Below are 14,726 nucleotides of genomic sequence, written 5' to 3'. Positions count from 1 at the left end.
TGTTGGAAATTTTCCATGATAAAAATATGCATACACATATTCATAACACACACATATCCCTTACATATTTTTTTCTCTAGGCTAACATTGAAAAATTACCATTTCTGCTAGCCTCACTTTTTCCTCCTCCTCCCATCATGACCCCCTCCCTTTCTCCCATCTCTGTACACTCCAGGGAGAGTAATTCATTTTCTAAAATGCAAAACACTGTGGCTTCAATGACTCCTCACTGCCTGCAGGATAAAGGCCCTGCCCTCAACGACAGACAGAGCTCTCTGTGACTGAGTCCTCCTCACGCCTCCAGTTTCTCTTGCTTCTACTGGAGTCACTTCAGTTCATGGAAGAGCTATGTTCTTGCAGCCGTGATTCCCTCAGGCCTGGACACTCTTCGGTAGCCCCTTCCACACCTGGCTAATTTATTCTTACCCTCAGATCTCACCTGAGGCCTCACTGCTCTTTACAAAACCTTTCCTAACAAACAGCCTACCTATCCCTCCTGTGTGCTGTCCCAGCACCTGCACCCACCTCTCCCGCAGCACCTACTACACTGCAGGACAGGTACTTCCCCTTACAGGTCTACCTGTCTAGTCTGTAATTCCTCGACTGAAAAAACATGATATGATTGTTTTGCCGCCCAAGGACCTGCGCTAGTATATGTGGTATCTAGAAAGCACTCAGTGAATATTTGTGCAATTAGGGAATAATCTTATTCTCTCATATTTCCTTAGCCTTTTCATCAAAAAAGGAAGAACTAACCAAATGCTAGCCAACAGATGGACTAATGATAATAATTTTAATAATAACAAGAGAAAGGAGGGAGAGAAGAGATCGTATTGATTAGAGCTTACTACTTGCCAATCATTGGTCTAAGCATTCCATTTATATTAATTCATTTAACCAGAAAACCCAGGACACTTGTTAAAGATACAGATTCCTGGGCCTATCCCAGAATTACTGAATCAGAAGTTCTTAGGGCAGGGCTCAGGAATCTATTTTTAACAGGTGCCTCATGCATTTCTGATGTTAAGTCAGCTTTAGGAATAACTGGCCTAAGTAGTACAGAGCCAAAGAAAGCTCTTATGACACCATGTACATTTTTCCTTTCGTGGTGCACTGTTACATAGTATTTATTATTCCATGACATTCTATAAGTTTGTGACTAATACTAATGTAGACAGAGCCAATGACACTGGCTTCTTAGCCTATTAAATGGAGAAATATCCTATTAAATTGGAGAACTTAAGAGGCTTCATAGTGTTGCCTTTTTCTGATCTCTCTGATACCATCAGAGAAGCAAACTGCTTTAGGTAAAAGATGGCTGGTCAGCTTTGTGAACAAGGATAAGATCATTAAACTGTCAATTAGTTAGAATTCAATTAGAATCCAATAAAATCAGAATTTGACAACAAATTACATTGCAACAAAGAAAAATATCCTGTTGAATAATTTATAAAGATTTGGAATAGAAATCTCCAATGTTTTATCATTCAAAAGTTAATTTCCTACTTCTTGAAACCAAATACAAATTCTGAATAAAAACAACAAAAACAAATACAAAAAATGCCAATTTCAAAAAGAAAATGCCCCCCTCCTCCCACTATTCTAAACTTTCATTATTTTGCTCTAGGAATCAGCAAAGTGGCCATTATGTCACAGCTACACACCATTAGAAATATACGCACCACGAAGCATCCTATCAAATGCATTCTTAAAATGAACGTGCTACAGCTCCCCAGTTTCTTGCTTGCTCCTGATTGACTATGTATTATTTACGAAGTTTTCATTTAAGAATAGGGAACATGTTTTAATATAAGTAGCTGTCTGTGAGACCAGTGTTTAAGATACCAGCTAGTTTTTTTCGAGAAACATTATCCTAATTACAAAAGTACACCTTTCTGATAACAGTGAATAAGTGTCCTACTAAAATAATTTCAAAATGAAGTATTCCTCAATATTTATAGAGTGCTCTAACCTTGCTACTCAACGTGCGATGCCCCAGACCAGCAGCACTGGCATCACCTTGGAGCTTGGGAGAAATGCAGAGCTTGGGCCCCATCCCGGACCTACTGAATCAGAATCTGCAATGTGAACAAGATCCCCTGGGCCGTCACATGAGAAGCACTGCTTTATAGATGTCATAAATCACTTGTGTCCCCTGAGTTCCATCCCAGTTCTGGACTGATGACCTCTGTGACCTTGGGGAAATCCATCTGACCCCGAAGGCCCTAAGCAGTGCTGTCCAATAGAACTTTCTGTGATGATGGGGATGTTCTATATGTGGGCTGTCAAACACAGCAGCCACTGATCACACAAGCACTTGAAATGCTATTGAGACAAAGGAAATGAATCTTCAATTTTACTGAAGTTTCAATTTATATTTAAATAGTGCCATGTGACTATTAGTGTCAACCTAGAGCCTACCGATAGTATAAAATCCCTTCCAGCTCTAAAATCTTACAAACTAGATCTAGAAAAATGATTTACAAAATCATATTCAGGACTGTATTTAAAACAAGTACCTGTCGAGTTCTTACTGTGTGTCAAGTGCTCGGGCTTCGTCAGTGAACAAAATGGAACAAAATCTTTGTCCTCATGTCTTATAATCTTGCTAGGAGAGAAAAACAATAAAAATGAATACAGTAGATAAAATGTAACATTATTAGAAGATAATAAGGCCATGGGAAAAAGGAGCAGATAACAAAGAGTGAAGAATGCTGGCGCAAGGATGAGGGCTGGTAGCATTTACACAGGAAGTGCTTGCTAAGACAAGGCCACCAGGAGAAGCTGACACTGGAGCATGGCCTGGAAGCAGACAAGACTTCAACACGTAACTTTCAGGAGGAAGAATGCATCCAGAGAGAGTAAAAGTCTCCTGCAAACGTCACAATGTCAGTAAGAGCCTGATGTGAGTGAGAAACAGTAGAGTTCCAGGAAGCTGGATCTGAGTAAGACTCGGACAAACTAATGGGAGATGGAGTCGGAGATGACACAGCAGGGAGGAGGGTCATGGACCCTGCAGGGTGTTTGGGCCACTGTGAGTCTTTGACCTTGACTCTGAGGAGCCACTGTAAAGGAGTGATGTGTCAAATCACACACTGTTACATGACCTCTCTGGCTTCACTCTCGAAATCATTCCACAAAGATACCAGGGCAGAAGCAGGAGGAATAGTTAGGATCTTAATGCTGGATTCCTGGTCAGAAGAGATAGTGGCTTGGTTCACGGAAAGCAGGGGAAACGGTGAAAAGCGGCTGGATTCTGGATCTATTTTAAAGGTAGTGCTAACAACAGTGCATGAAATACAAGAATGTAGCAAGAGAGAAAGAGAATATTCAAAGCTGATTCCAGAGCTTTTGTCTAAACAACTAGGAAAGTGTAATGGCCGTCAACTGAGATGGGAAAAACTACGGGTGTAGCACAGTTAGAGGGAAATATAGAGAGGTGAGTTTTTAGGATGTTAAATTTGATGTGCCTGTTTCACATCCAAGTGGAGAGAAGTGTCACACAGAAGGATTAACCAGTCTGGATTTCAATGGAACAGCCTGAGCTGGAGATATAAATTAGAGAATTCAAGGCATACGGAGAATACCTGCCAGAAACTGGACAAGATGACAAGAGCAGTGAACACAAACAGAGAAGAGAAGAGGACCAAGACTGTTGGGAGTTAAAACAAAAGTTAAGAAGTAACTCAGAAGGGGAGGAATTTTAAAAGAATCATAAAAGAAATATCCAAAGTAGAAGGGAAAAAAGTCAAGAGACTACGGTGTCCTTGAAGTAAAGTGAAGATCGTTTCAAAAGAGAGAGAGAGAGTGATCGATTCCGTCAAGTAGTGTTAAGAAATTAAGTAATGTGAGAGCAAAAAAAGACCGTCAGATTAAGCAAATATCGAGGCCAATGGTGACTTTTACAAGAGCAGTTACAGTGGAGAGGTAGAGGCAAAGCTTGACTGAAGCGTGTTCAAGAGACGATGAAAAGAAAGGAAATAAGAGATGAGGAGCATAGAGATGAGGGGTGCACTTTTGCAAAGAACTGGCCTGTAAGGAGAGTGGAGAAAAGGAATACTAGCTGCAAGGAAAAATGGGGCCAGATGAGAGTTTTTGTTTTTATTTTGTTGTTGCTGTTTGTTTTTTTTTTTAAGAGAAAAGAGCAATAACAGAGTTTGTATGCTGATGAGAGATCCAATAAAGGGAAAAATCAATGATGTAGGACAGAGTTCAGCAAACTACTTGGCACATGGGCTCAATCTGACCTGTTAACTATTTTTACATCCCATGAGCTAAAAATGATTTCTACACTTCTAAGTGGTTGAAAAGAAAAATCAGGAGAAGAATAATATTTCATGAAATAAGAAAATGATGTCAAATTCAAATGTCGCTGTCCACAAATAGAGCTTTACTGCAACACAGCCATGCTCACTGTGCATTGTGTATGACTGCTTTTGCTCCACAATGGCCGAGCTGAGTTGTCGTGGTAAGAGATTACATGTAACACTTTCATTGATTCCCACTGCTGCACCGTGCTCTGTGAATCATGATGGAGTTACAACTTGACGGCATTACAAGTGCCATGTGTATTGCCGTACACTGACCTTTACTTATTTATTTACTGATGCAAAAGGAGATAAAATGGACTTGCAATGTCATGCTTTGACGTCACAGGGGAGTGCGGATTATTTTGTTATTGAATTTGATGGGAAAGCATTTTGTTTGCTATGTAGTAACACCATAGCTATGCTAAAAGAATACAGTACATGTCAACATTACCAGCCTACGCACTCATCAAAATATTCCCAACTCACAGGAAAGTAACAGTCAGGAAAATTAGAAAATTTAGAATTTCCCATTACAGCAGAACTTCTTCACAAAATGTAAAAACTAAAATGAGACTGTATGTAACTAACCAAAGTTTTCAAATGGCACATCTGTTAGACAAGCAAAGAAAGCTGTTTACTAATTGTACATTAATCAAATTATATTATACTGCAGGTGTCAAATAAATGTTTCTAGAGAAAATAAAGACAATTAACCTTTTGATGAGGACACAACTCACAAAGAGTTGAGGAAATTGGAAGTGACATCAACAATCAATTTAAAAACAAGGCAAATGATTTCAAGTCATTTTCCTTAGCTCTTTCTGTGTCAATAGAGGTACAGATACCACTTAATTGCTATGTTTTTTTTTTTAAGGAGTCAATGCAGAGTTTGAAGTGATAGGAAAATTAGCTTCTATAAACAGTCTGCATGAAATAACCTACAGGCAAGGATATTTTTAAAGAAGTTGAGAAAACATAAATTCAGTACGACCTAAACAATCTGCTAAGATATGTTAAAATGGATTTGTGGTAAATTATGTGTAGAATAGAAAAAGGCTTAGTTTGACAAATTTATAAAAGCTAGTGAAAGTTTAAAGTTTTTACAGGCTAGGATTACTCATTGTATTACTCATCAACAGGTACTTTGTGAAACATATTTAAATCTATCATGTTATTGAACTAGTAGTGTTAACAGTAGAATTCATTTGCTTTCATAAAGTTAACTCTGATTAGCTCTGTGTATCTTGTCAGAAATATAAGCTGATTAACCTGACTCATCACACAGCAGTGTGATGGGCTCGCAGTGCAAATTTAACTGCAATTATTTTTTAGCTCAGATTAGGTTGAAATTTTTCTGAATGAGACAACCCACCTTCAACCATCAGATTTTGCTGAAAATTGTATGTTTATTAATGAATTCAACCCAAAATCACAGGAACTACAGCACTTGTTTGAAAAAGTTAGACTGTAGTAAAGTAAAATCATTTTGACAACCACTGTCTGAATCACAAGTAATGTCGAGTTGTTCTATAAACTTCTTGTACTGTTAACAATTAAAACAAGAAGTCGTGTGTTCCTGCACAAATTTGCAGCTGATACACTTTCTGAGCTCAAATGACGACTCCATCAGCATTTTTTGGACCCTGATTACAGTGCAAGGAAAATGTCGCATTTCAAAATTCATTTAAGTCAGTCATGAAAGACCCCATGTTGCATGATGCTACTCACACGAAATGTCCAGCATAAGCAAATCTATACAGACAGAAAGCAGATGAACAGCTCCTGAGGACTGGGAGGGATGCAGACCGCTAAAGGGTATGAGGTATCTTTAAGAGAGAACTCAACTGTTATAAAATCAGATAGTGGTAATGCTTTTACAATGCTGCCAATATATTAAATAATGTTTAGGTGAACTTCAGGTGAACTGTATGATACATGAAATACATTTCAATTAAGATGTCTTTAAAAATTCATTTAACTGTGCGTTGAGAAGCTTCCATCTAACCTTCAATGCGAGGTAATTAATATGCAATGTAATGACGTGCTGAAAGGCAAATAATCAAGAGAAAAATCTAATAAATCCCATAAAGGACTTACAAAGATGAGTATACATGCGTGCTGGCAGGCTAATACCAGCGTCTGACAATGCCTATCTGTGTGGAAAGACATTTTAAAGATGAAATACGTAAAATTTCAACACAGGTCAGCATTGTGAGAAAAATTATTTGCAATTAATATTGATGATAGATACCAGCAACTTTGAACCCCAATTAAGCAAAATGTTATCTCAAAAGAAAGATTCTACTCTTATTAGTGATCTGTATTACATGTAAAAATATCCTTTTTATTTTCAAGTTTGTCAACAAAAATATGTTGAAATTTGTTTTATTCTCCTAAGTTCTTCTATAATATTCTTTTTTTAAACTGAAGTACAATCAATTACAATGTGTCAATTTCTGGTGTACAGCACAGAAATATTCTTGATTTTGCCTCTTGGCCTGCAAAACCTAAAATATTTACTATCTAGCCCTTTAACTGAAAATGTCTTGTCAACCCATGATACAGAAGAAAGAAGATATAGATGTTAGAAAATTATTCTGAGTAAGCAAAAAAAAAAAGGAAGTTCAGGGAGTTCTTGAACCAATGGAGAGATTGGTTTAATTCAGACTTTAAAAAAATCTATTTGAAATGATTGGGCACAATGACTAGCATGCAGATAGGACTTACAATAACCAAAATAGACTGCAGCAAAGGCCAGAAACAACTAAGGGGAAGGAATCAGTGATGGAAGCCACACGTATAATATCTACGTAAAAACCCAGAGGATACTTGAGATCAGTATTCGAGAACAATATCAAAGGAAGTTTGTAGTCTGATGGTTGTCCTTCTTTTCCTCGAACCACAAAACTGCGTTTTCTAAATGTGCAAAAAAAAAAATGCCAACATGGCAATAACCAAAAACAAGGTCACAGAAGAAGGTAAGGCATTTATAGAAACAGTGATCTTTGGCTTTATAAATAGAAATAGTTTAAGATCAAGAATAATACCAACTTGACAGTGAAGACAGATGTGTACTTCCACTTGGAAGGGAAATTGAGAATTATGCTCATTTAATGGAGATGAGTATTGACACTTTAGTAATCTACTTAAAATTCATTTTTTAAAAACTGAAAGAACTGAAGGCAGAGAAAGGTGAAAGGTACGATTTTAATTAAAAACATGGTGAATAATTATGGACTATCATCCGTAACTTCCTTCAGAGACTTACTGGTCTACATGCAGGCTTACACTGGTAGCACAATAGACCCAGGAGGGTGAGTTTAAACCCAATTATCTCTACCGTGACATGCTGCATCATACTTTGCAGATGTGCACTAGCTAGTCAAAAATGCTAGTTTACTTCCAAGATAAACCTAGATTATCGTCACCAGGGATGCCATAAAAGGACAATGATTACAGAATGTTAGAGTTAGAAGAAATCCTGGAGATTGTAGCATTCATACCCCTGATTCTAGAAGGGTACCACAGAGAGGTTAAAATACACTTAAAAAATAAAAATACTTACTTTCCAAAAATCAAACACATTTTAAAAAGTAAATTAATGTCACATACATATGTTCTCAACACTATTAACATATGTTAACACTTCATCATTCTGCTCCCTATTTTTTATATAAAAAATAGAACATTACAGATAAAAAGTACAACTCCTTATCATTCTTCTCTTCCTTCCCAGAATTATTCACTTTTATAAATCTGGTTTATGTTTATTTTTTAATATTATAGTAGAAACATATATTTGAACAATACATCATGACTTTATATGTTCTTTAAAATTTTATTGCATTGAAACTGCTTAAATTCTGAAATTTGGTTGTTTTTACTTAATACTATATTTTAAGTATATATATTTACATTAATAAATATAGAGATTTAGTTAAGTTTTAGTGCAGTTTAATAGTCTACTTTATAATATACTAGAATTCACTTATCAATTTCCTAATGACAGAAATGTGTTTTGAATTTTTCAACTATTATAAATAATATTGCAATACATATTTCTCTCACACACAATGTGTAGGAGTTTTTTGGGGAATAAGCAGTGTCTAAACATCCATCCCTTTGCCCCACATCTTAACCAGCACTTGGTTTGTTTCAGACTTTTCGATCTTGCTACTTTTAAGAGTGAAATACTATCTTGTTTTGCTGTTGCTAATTTGCGTTTTTCCTCATTAGTATGACTCAAAATGTGACCTAATAATGAGTCTGAATTTTTGTATACACTTAATGGCCATTATGAAATTAAGCTTTACATTTTCCAATGAGTAGTTCATCTTTTCCTTATTCATTTGTAAGAGTTTTTATACACAGGATAATAATCCTTAATGACTTATATACTTTATAAAATGATTTTCCCAGAATGTGACTTAAAATTTAGAGTATGATTTTCCTCCCTCACAGATTTTTCACTTAGATGGAATCAAACAGCCATTTTCTTTTAGAGTTGTATTTCTCAGGTTTTACCTAAGAAATCTTTTCTTACACCAAGGTTACACAGACATCTGAAAATCTATTCTACTAACAGACTTTAAATTTGATTTACACATACAGACCTTTAATATACATGGACCTTATTTTTCTTCATGTGTTGAGATTAAAAAATCTTACTTACTTTTTATATGGAAAGCCAATCATCCTTGCACATTTACTGAATATCCACTCTATCCTCACTGATTTATGGGGCAATCTCCATTATGTCCCCAGTTCCCTTATACAACTAGGTTTCATTCTAAGCTCTTTCTTCTGTTTCATGGATTTGACTGTGTCTATAAAAATACTACACTGCCTTAGTTGACTTATCCTTAAAACATGTCTTGATATTCACTGGGGCAAATCTGCCCTTCCTCCTTACACAGAATCTTCTTTGTTAATCTTGTACCTTTATTCTTCAACACATATAAACCTCTTGACGTACATTAAATTTGTAGATTAATTCAGAAAAACTGACATCTTTATAATATTGCATCTTCCCAATGGGACATATCTATTAATTCACATATTCTTTTATTTCCCTCAGTGATTAATCATTTTCTCTGTAAAGATCATGTGTGTTTTCAGATTTACTTCTGGGAATCTATTTGAATGTAATTTGTTTCTCCTCTTGGTTCTGGCTGGTGAATAGTACACCAAGACTTCTGCGGGCTACTCCTATATCCAGCAAAAATAACCTTCTTGTTGTTTCTGATAGTTCATCTCTAGATTCTCCTGGATATTCCATGTAAGTAATCTTATCCTCTAAAAATAATGGCCATTTTCTCTCTTCCTTTTCAAACTAAATGTCTGTCTTTTTTATATTACATTGGCTAAGCACTACACAGTAAAGATAAACAGTAACAGTGACAGCAAGAATCAGTGTCTCTTTTATAACTTAGTGGAAATACTTCTAAGGTTTCACCACTGAGTTTGATATTTACTGTAAGTTTTTGATACATCCTTAAAGGCCTAATGAAATTCTTACTTTTAATTTTAAAGAATGCTTTTTCTTCATCTATTGAAATTATTATTTGGTTTCTCTATTTCAATCTATTAATATGATAAATAATGTGAAATAGATTTCTCAGTGTTAAATAAAGCATTTTGCATTCCTGAGATAAACAGTCCTTGATCATGATGTAACTGTGGTTTTTTAAAAACCATTTGCTGGATTTTATTTGCTGGCATTTTATTTAGGATTTTTAAAATTATTACTAATGATGGAAACGGGACTACAATATCCTTTCTCTTACTCTTATTTTTGTATTCTCCAAGTCCACCTGTATTTAACAAGCTCATACTAACTTCATAATATAAGCACTTTACCACGTGTAGAGGTTTCACGTATAGTCAAAGGATTATTACATGGCAAAGATCGAAATTTAAATGTTCTAACTCCAAACCTCTTATTACTGGTCCAGTATGGAAGCACTACATTTGAAATAGGTCCACAAAGCACTGAAGGAAATTAATTAATTATTTTCCTAGGGGTGAAAGGTCACTATTATGCACCCTCCCTCCCTTTACAAAAGCAAAGGCTACCATAGGCTAAGGAATAGAATGACCCATATTAGTGTTAGTATTTCTTACTGGTCATCTCTGTCCACCTAAATGTATGACTGGAAAGAAAGTAGCTTTGATACCCCCAAATTAGATGACCTCTAAGGTTCTTTTCAGCTGTGCGAGGTTACAACATAAATCCACTGAACTGCCACTCCTGCTCTAAATTTACACTTTTCCTTGCCATATTCCATCCACTACCTGAATCTTCTAACTGTTGTGACTTCCTCTGTCCACTAAATAGACTGAATATTCAAAGTTCTAGCCCATATCTTGGTTATCATGAAAACCAACACCAAAATTTGATTGTCTTTAGTTCCTAAGACATGAAAACCTTTCAAAGGTCGTGGCTCTAAACCTTTTTTGGGTAATTTTCTGAAAACTCAGTAAATGACCTACTCACAAGAGACAATGGATTTTGCAGAAGATTTCAAGGCATTTATAACCCTTCTGAAGACAACCAATGAACTAACAAGACCACCAAGTTAAGAACCCCTATTTGGGAAGGCAGTTGTTGATGTTGAACAGGAAATACATAGAAAGGCTTTCTTTTCCTTTAAAACAAACTAAGGAGCCTGCAGAGTGTCCCTTCCACTCTGACAGTTATATCTGTGTCTTCCCTTTTCCCACCCAACAACAAACCTGCTAGCCAAGGAAAGATGAATGACTTCCCTTCACAGTTCTTCAGTCTTATTCAAAGAAAACATGCAAGTAATAAGAGCCCATTTTCATTCTTCTCACCAGGAACTGAGTAAATAACTTTCACAGACTATAAAGTCATCAACTTTTGATTTTTTTTTTTTACAAATTTATCAATGGTGTAGACAGGTGATCTGGTAAACAAGTGTTTGCATATCATATAGAAATTTTTAAAGCCTTGAGAGAGTAGGTAGGTAGGTAAAACAATTTTAAAATTTGTTTTCAGGTAGAATCCACCATAGAATTTTATGTAAACAGATTATTAACGATGAATAGTCTACAAGATGACAATGGCTATAATTATTATGTAAAATGTGTTATTTATACAAAATACAATGCAGGAATACTTTTTTTGGTGGTTGGGGATGGAATTTAGACTATGGAATTTTTGAGGCATCAACCACATTTTTGCTATAGGAAACTCAAAGCATCTATAAAGTGAGAAAAACACTGAAAACATATCTTGTATCACTTTATGAATTAGCTTTTATTTTTCAATAAAAGAGGTATTTCTAACAAAAAATGTTAAAGTGTTGAGATCCAAAATTAAATCCCATTCATACTTATAGAAAAAAACAATGAATTCACTCTGAAATGAGTTGTTCTTGACAAGAAGATTAATACAGAGGAAAAAAGAGCTAAATTCTTTGCCAGGAATTGAAATGAGATATTACAAGCTTAATGGGTGTTCTAAACATAAAATATAAAGTCCATTTTTTCTAACTACTTAAATTTTTCTCAAATTGTTTTACAAAGATTAAAGTACTTCTAGATGCTACCTGGTATCTGTGATTGCTCACACTACCTGATCTGGAAATATTTTAAATGTAGTTAAGTGCTACTGGTCCTTAAATTACTTTTATCCAGTGTAAGTGTTACATGGCAAGAGAACTGAAAAACCTGTCATGGTACAAATGTATTAGGTGTATAATCTTCTAAAATGTACACAGTCTACACGTGGAACAAATCTACTTGAGGTTTTCTCTTAAATATTAAAAAAAATCACATCGATATTTTATTACCTCCAACTGAAATATTACTGGTTTTATGACGAATAGTAGATGTAATTAGAAGAAACACTTCAGGACTTTGAAATAAAATGGAAGTTCATATAGGAGGGAGGGGGAACTCAGTTACACAGCATAAAATCAATGAAGCAAATCTTTGTTTAAGTAATTACTTTATCAGTGTATCCTTACTAAAACAAAGGACAGTCACCATCAAAACAAAACAGCCGTTGTACAGTTACACCATGACCCCAGGGCCTTTCCCATTAAAGGCAGAGGAAGTGGAACTGACCCCAAAAGAGAACACTGTTACAAAAACAAGAATTAGAAGAAAGAGGTGAATATGTGTAATTAGATAGATATTAATTGAGGAGGCAAAGGACAGCCCCTCAAAACAACTGAAAAATGTAAGGACAAAAACTCAACAGATTACAAAGAAGTTCTAACTTCCTCTCAGAACTTGTAGACCAGTAAGTCCCTTGTCATCTGTGAGAAGGGGAGAGTGGGAATTCCTATTTGTTTTAAGTAATGATGCAAGCAAACGGTTGAGAGTAAAATGACGAAAGACTGAAAACAGCAAATTGCAATAAACTAGGTAGCAGAGGATAGGCTCAACTTCTCTGATAAAGTGATTCTGACAATCAATAAAATAACAACTATGGACACCTATTCAAAAGATGTCTTTATATTTTTCTGTCAGTGAATTTCTACACAGTCTCTCTGGAACCAAACAATTAAAATCAAACCAACAAACCCATTGCAGACAGGCAAAGTGCCAGAGGGAATCATGTCGGACAGAGGTTAATCCTACGCTGCGTGAAAAATAAAGACGGCAGCTGGTCCACGGAGCTACACAACAGGGACCTCTGAACAGTAAAAGCTGCAAGGACTGGCTGGACACAAGGCAAAGCCCTCTACACCTTTTAACACCAAAAGCCCAGTAAGTGACAGGACAGGAGACAGAACCACCTCCACGCCAACGCAGACCATAGACCTCTGCCCTGGACATCGCAGCTGCCCCCAGCCCACGTCCCCAGTTCTCTTCCTGCCACCCTGCTCCTCAAACACAGTTTATTCTCCACACCGAAGCCAGACTCTTTCCAAAGCATTAATTTTCATTTACAGCTCTACTAAACCATCCAATGACTCCTTATCATAGTTGGAACAGAGATCAGCTCCACAGAGGGCAAGCCGGCTCTGCGTGTTCTGGCCCACACCCACCTCCGGGAGCCACCTCCAGCCAGGCTGCCTCTGCTCCCTGTTCCTAAGCACAGCACACCTGTGGTCCTGGTTTTGTAGACAGACTCTCGGTCCCGCTGCCTGTGATGCTCTGCTCTGTGCCCAGGCCTCTGTTCCACAGCCTCCAGCTGCTCACCATTCAGCTCCCACCTCTCCACCTGTATTGGTCACACTGTCCTGAGCCCCTTCTCTCTAGCCTGGGTCATCTGCGCACTCTCCCTCCTTATTTCCACTGATGTATTTTTGAGTGCATGTGTGTACCGGCTCACTCCACCTCACTTGGAGAGATGCCCCACCCTACCACCCTTCTCCTGCTCTCCCTGTGTGTGCATCAACAACCACTCAGACAATAGCCAAGTTCCAGTTTTTTCTACTCCCATAAACACAGCTTCTTCTTCTGAGATCCACTTAAGTCAACAATTCAGCAGTTATAACATTTCCCTAATCTTTGCCTGGAGAGCTTACTTTTCACCTATTCAATTTCAAAACTTGCTAAGAGGATGGATCATGGACTATACTGTCTCTTCACATAGTGATCAGCATAGTACTAGACAAATTCCATGCTCAGTAAATGTTTTTAATAGAATAAGAACGATCTTAGCTCCCCCTGTGCTTTGATTCCCTTAAGCCAGCTGAGTACTAGAGAATGGATATTCTACAGTGTGACTACAGAGAAAGAAAAGTCTTGACCAGTGGAAAAGATTTCTCTTTGCAAAAACCTCTGCAACTCACTAATTATCTATCAGAACCTGTGCTTCAATTTGTTTTTCCAGAAGTGGTGATGAGGTTACTAGTAATTCTTCCATCTTGTGGTAGCTACAGTTTTATGGTCAGAAGCAGACACGCTGTAATATGACTGTGTAGGGTTAGGGTAGTTTATGGCCCCAGATCAGCGTGTCGTTAGCCAGCCTGTGATGAGACTGCCAGCTTGACCTTGGCCGCAACAGCACCCTGAGCAAACCAACAGGGTTTTATCAGATCTGTGTAGATTATAACAAACCAAAAGAATCCAAAATTTCTGTGATTTTTTTTAACATCTTAATTTTATTAGTTAATGATACAAAAACATCTTACCATCACTAATAACATTATAGCAATGTTTTAGAACCAGCTTCCTTCTTTTTAAAAATCTTCGTTCAGCATTTAGTGACACTGGGCCTCTGACGTCTATATTCAATTTATTTTGATACATGGTTTTAATGACTGTATATACTGAAAAAGCACCCACACAGACAGAGCTGCAAAAAGATACCTTGTTGCCTGTGCTTACTAAATCATTAAACTTATTTTTATGTCTCACCAACCAAGTATTCAAAAATTGTTGATGAAATTCAGCTAGTAGAAGTACATCTTCCCCAATGTCAGCTATTCTTGCAGC

General features: G+C 36.7%; 1 protein-coding gene across 2 annotated transcripts in view; it reads right to left on the bottom strand.

Moving 5' to 3' along the window:
- Positions 1-14,726, bottom strand: part of RNF217 (ring finger protein 217) — a 117,417-nt gene that overhangs the window by 89,710 nt on the left and 12,981 nt on the right. The gene's annotated exons all lie outside the window — the stretch shown is intronic.

Source organism: Camelus ferus, chromosome 8 (assembly GCF_009834535.1).
Source record: "Camelus ferus isolate YT-003-E chromosome 8, BCGSAC_Cfer_1.0, whole genome shotgun sequence".
NCBI lineage: Eukaryota > Metazoa > Chordata > Mammalia > Artiodactyla > Camelidae > Camelus > Camelus ferus.
Note: the sequence above shows the minus strand (reverse complement) of the source record. Positions and strands in the feature narration are given on the sequence as shown.